The sequence below is a fragment of the Anabas testudineus genome, chromosome 1 (genome assembly GCF_900324465.2).
Source record: "Anabas testudineus chromosome 1, fAnaTes1.2, whole genome shotgun sequence".
Taxonomy (NCBI): Eukaryota; Metazoa; Chordata; class Actinopteri; order Anabantiformes; family Anabantidae; genus Anabas; species Anabas testudineus.
In genome coordinates this window covers 17,816,147-17,822,146 of record NC_046610.1, presented here as the reverse complement: position 1 = coordinate 17,822,146, position 6,000 = coordinate 17,816,147, and positions in this window count along the sequence as shown.

Below are 6,000 nucleotides of genomic sequence, written 5' to 3'. Positions count from 1 at the left end.
GAGGACCGGTTGCCGTGGTGATGTGTGATTCACGGCAGGACTGCGCATGTAACTCAGCCCGGAGGAAACTGGTAGGCTACCGTGGCTGCTCAGGAAATTACGTTTTGTCAGTGAGAAAATAATCATATCTGAGGCTCTGACATCATTAGTCCATCATTAATCCACGTCTGATTGATCAGTGCGGCGTCGGAGCCAAAGACGCATCTTTATCACAGAAATGGAAAATACGCCGACACATGCAACAACTTATTCTGTATTCAGAGCTGGTTTATTCTGGGGGAATTTTGGTCAGCTTTTTTCTCAATTAGATTACTTTGTCTTCAAATTGAGTTAACCATTGGAACCCTCTAGTATGTCAATATTTCCCTTAATTTGTCTCCAAGTTGGATGAAGCGTTTTTCCACACTGCAGGACAGACGGCATGAGAGTCTGCGTCTTGTGACCTCCGTGCTGGAAAATAACTAACTACATTTACTTAATTGCTGGACTGTACAGTATTTATTGACTTGATTTAAGATACTGGGAACGTTTCACTTTATTTTATGTCCCCATTATCAAACACTCTAATGTAATTGTAAGGAAATATAATGACAAATTTAAGTCTGGATCTTCGGTACTTAGCAGTTATTCCAGCTTCTCCTGTAAAGACCTATTTTATAATATAAATTTCTCCCCACTTTTACTTTACACATTATATTTTTAATATATATAATATATATAATATTTTTTGGTTGGAAGTTATAGGTATTTACAGATACAATAACAAAACTTTGTGTTTGTTCATCATGTATCAGACCATGATATAAATTAAATATTTTAAGTGAAGTTTACTACTTACATAGATAAAACAGTGTGAACAATATGGTTAAAATCAACATAAAAAAATCAGAAGACATAATAATGTGTTATTTATAATAAGTCAGCCATGTAATATAATTCTATTCTATTATAATATAAAATAATAATAAGTTGAGGTGATGCCACTTCAATAAAAGACTCTTCCACCAGTGCCTCACATAATGCTTCAGCTGATAGGAACTTTAATTGTCATAGTTTCATACAAAACAAAAGAAAGTTTTTTTCCATGTTTTGAGTTGTATTTTAAACATATTTACCTATAATAATAACTGATTATATATAGCCCAACAGCTGCTAGAAGTGGTGCAGCTCAGGTTTGCATGGACTTACTCACAGATAAGCCATGATGTGTACGGCCTGAGGAATGTTCAAGCATTTGCTTATTTCTGTTTTATTCCCTCTTGAATCAAAGATGTCTTGCTGTGAGGAAGAGTTAGGCAACTCACTGACAGGGTTTCTGAAGCATGTTGATTCAGTTCACCTCTGTGAGTGAAGGGAGAGGAGGGGGTGATGCATGTGCAGAGCTGTGTGGCGGAGAGGAGTGAACGACAGAGATATTTACGGGGTATTTATTCATACGTGTGAGACAAGCCTGCTGATGAGAAAGAAGAGAGCAATGTGTTGGAGAACGAATGGAACGAAGCAGCCAGGCTTGTCTACAGATTTAGATCAACCTTTTCATGGAAAGAGGACTCACGCTGTTTTCCTCTTTGGCCATGCTTGACTGTATGAATTCATTATGCCTTTAGGAGAGCACTCGTCCAAAAATCAGCACCAAACCCCCTGCTCACACCCTGCCAACCCATCAATTGGACCTACATTTATTATTTTGACCTTTTCTTTGCAGGGGAGTGACGGACATCAAAGTGGATCCTCAACTCGCTCCTCTGTAAGGAGATGGAGGTGTCACTCTCACAGTGTGAGAGGCAGACTGCAGAGAGATAGAGTCTGGGTCAACATAATTAAAATGAGATTCAATTAGACGGCAGTGTATGGATGAAAAGCTGGGTGAAACCAGGCGTGTTCATTTGTGGGAGCATTCATGTGTTTGTGTGTATAAAGTTAAGGATTTGTCATTTTTATTATCGCTTCTTTCTTGAAAATGTCACATGTCACACATTGGCACGTGAATTTAGAAAAACTTTGTTTATAGCAAAAAACTAAATTTCAATTCCAAGTGAGTTCATTTTTCTTTTATTTTTGTTCTATACATAGTTAATAAGTGAACCTTCTAGAAACATCTTTAATATGGAAGAATTCAAAAATGTTTCTTAAATGTTTATAAATGAAACTAAAATCTATTTCTGTAGTTTCCCTCTATAAATAACTGTATAGTCTATAAATACTGTGATGTAAGTTATTTAAGTTAAAAATATCAAATAAAATGAACCGTCATGTCTTTAACATACAAACATCAAATCCGTTACACTAATCGTGGTATCAATCAATATCAATTAGTGTAACTTCAAAAATAATGCTACAACTTTCTGTAGCGTCTCCAATCATAAATGTTTACTTCACCTAAATAGACTCAAAAGTATACATATGATGAAGTGACTCAACTATGTAACTGTGGATTTAAAGCTATTGTGTGATTCTATTTGAGGCAGAGCAGTAATGATGTGGTTAAAGGAAAAAGGAACAAACGCTGGTTTTCAACATAAACAATTTGACCACATATTTCCTTGTGTCTCTTGTGTTTTCTCACAGCCACTAACTTGCACCAGTCTAACAACCGCCAAATGTTCGTATAATTTAAAAGAGCCTAGTAAAAAAAAAAAAAAAAAAAAACATAACTACTTTTAACAAACAGCATAGTTTTTTATAGGTGAAACAGATGTTGGGATAAGTTAGTAAGTTAGTTTGCTAATGGTAAGGGTGAAGTTTTGGTCATACTTATTTTTATCGACCCAACACCCTGGCATCTTCATCTCTGTACAGAATCTGTGAGAACAAACCAAATAATTTGACAAATTCTTTTCTCATGAACTGACAACAGTTTTTTTTTTGTTTGCTTTTTACCGCACTTGTAAGTTTCTCTGGATAAAAGCATCGGCCCAAATGATTAAATGAAAAAAAGTTAAATTACAGATTTTTCAGGATGAGCAAAATGCCAGATGATCATAGCTTTTAGCAGTGCTCATAGCTGATTTAGAAGAAAATTCACAGAGACTGTACAGAAAATTGGTAAATAAAACAATTAATTTTCACATTTAATGTATATAGGCCATAATTATTATAACTGAAGGTAACCTAAGGAAGGCTTTATTCTTAATACAGGGACACATAAGACACTGCAGTGGGATCAGCGAGCCCAGCTACAGTTTCTTCTTGGAGCTCTGACTGCTCATGTCGTCCCTGCTTCAATGAAAACTCATCTTTTAAACAACACCGCCCTCTTCCTACAGAACTATTTTACCTCTCCTTGCTCTCTAAAAGATCCCATCTGCACCCTTCCTCTAGTTAATCTTGTTACTAATGTACCGCTGCATTCAGTGTAAAGTCATTGATATGGGTCTTCTCATGCTTGTTATTTTGGGAGGGGTAAAAAAAGGGTATTATTGTTTAGAGTGATTGACATCACTTTGTAACCCTTTTTAGCCTTATATAAATCATCAGTCCTTGATCATAGATTCTCTGAGAGCTCCTTTTGGTAAGGCATGGCTCACATAAGCACATTCCTCTTGCGTGGAGCAATCTCAAAAAGTTTGAGTGTTTTTGTCAGTCAAAATTTTCTTAACTTATGCTAATACCTGACTCCAATTAGCTTTTTTTAGGTCACTATTCAAACAGTTTACATACTTTTCCTACTATCACTATGAGGTTTTTATGGTTGTTCTGAATAAAGACATCAAGGTAAGATTTTTTTTCTGTGTTCTTATTTTAGACCCATTATATTTGTTAATACTCTTGACTTAGATGAAGATCAGATCACACATTTTATGACAAATTAATGCAGAAAACCATAAAAAATCCAAAACATACTTTTTCTTGCCACTGCATTGATCTTGAAAAAAACATTAGTTTTATAAATGACAGCTGTTGGATTCATTGCTATATTGTTAAAGTTTCTGATCATCTTACCTATAATTTCTTGTATTTGTCGTGCAAATATTAAAGAACAATGTGAAGGCTTACTAAGTAGTTTGCTTTAATTTAATTATGTCATCTTTCATTTAACACTTATAGACGTGATAATAACTCTAAATCTAGCAGACAATAAAACACCATTGTTTTTCTTGCCACTTCCTGGTGTTCAGTTCTTCTCATAATGCAAGCAGAAGCTACTGATCTTCTTTCTCAGTAAAGAGGATAATGAGTAACACTCAGTGTTTTGTTGTTGTGTTGGTCGGTGGCATAATGCAGGCAGATGAGTGCGGAAGTTTAAATAATTAATAAAAAAAACTAAAGTAACATCAAATATTTATTATTATTATTAAAAATGGTGAAATTGCTATGGTATGACTGTAAAATTTTGGCTTCACTTGTTAAATTTATATAGGTATGATTTAAGGAGAAAGGTCTTAACTTGTAAAGGGCACTAAGTTGCCAAATCTTCTCAGATTAGTCACAGAAACTTTATCTGAGGCAAATACCAGCAAGAGAGAGACTGGGTTTCTGTTAGAATAGGTTTGGTTTTTAAGCAGCCATAAATTTGACAAAATTAACTGCAGCAGACTGCACTGCAAGCTGTCAGTTCAACCACTGAGATGGTCCACAGTGTGGAGTGTTTAGTACGTCTGTTCATCATCAGCAGATGGCAGCAACACATCAGTGACAAGAATGACCCCACATGCAACTGTAGGGTATTTCCATATTTGGATAATTAGACAGTGTGCAAATTATAGTCTGTTACATAACAATAATTCAGACATCAGATGTTAATGTCAAACTTTTTTATATATATATCTGAGCTGTCCAGTAAAAACATGGATATTCATTCAGCAACTCCAAAATTGATGAATTGAAGGAATTTTCTTCTTTAAAGTTTAAAGAAAACCAAACAATCTTGTGCACATGTACACAAAAAAATAATAAAGAAAAATATAACTCCCAGTCAGATTGCTAATGTCTTTTGATTTGCCAAGGCCTCTTAACGTCCTGTTATGAGTAGCTTCCCTGTGCGAACCAACATTAAAAGGGTGTCTTTAAATGCACTCACTGGATTATCAAGTCAGAAATGCCTCTTGTTATTTCAAAACTACAGCAGATTTCAAGATAATTAGTTCAAACAGCTGAACTCAAATATGAGTTAGTGGGAGATAGAGCCACTTTTACCACAAGTGTGGAAGAAGACCAAAACAGTTTTACTCAGCTGTGAGGGTCAGGAACAAACAAGGAACCACTAAGACAACGGTCTGATATGAACTGTAAGCTTTCTCCAAAAGAGAAGACCCTGCTCCACAATCAACACCTTTAAGTTAAACTGAAGTTTGCAGCTGACCCGAAAGGACGAAGAAAAAGCTTTCTGGAGGAATGCTTTGTTTTTTATCCACAATGACAAAAGGAATGTTTGAAAGAGTAAAGATAAGACATTCAGTTCAATTCAAAGAAACTTGTATCAAGCATAGTGGTGGTAGCATCATGCTCTAGGGCTGTTTAGTTGCTTGTGGATCTGGTAAGTTGCACAAAATGGTTGGAGTTAATTCAAGATTACTTCAGAAATATTCAGCATATATCAGCTAGATGGTTGAAACCTGGGCACAAAAATGTGTTCCACCTCAATGGCACAAAACACAAAGCTTGCTGTTCTTGGATCAATGTGTGTTGTTGAGCAGGAGCGTTTGTCCTGCTCGTCCGGATTACCTTCATGTCCTCCACGATGTCCTTCATAGATTTTATCTCCATCTCCTGCTTCTACTTCACCACCAGTGACAAGACTATAGGAGATCCCAGCACCTCGCCTCTACTTAAAAAGATTCTTCACATTCCTGGAGTCCTTACTGCAGAAAGCCGTTGTTTACATCAGTAGATTTCATTAACACTTTGCACGTTGTTAACTATCACATAGTTATGCACACAACAACCTAAAGATATATAGATAAATCTTACAGGTAAAATATTGCAATCTACTGGGCCTTTATTGTAACATGTTAGGCCTAAAAATCTTGCTTTTTCATATTTTTATTATATTTATATTTT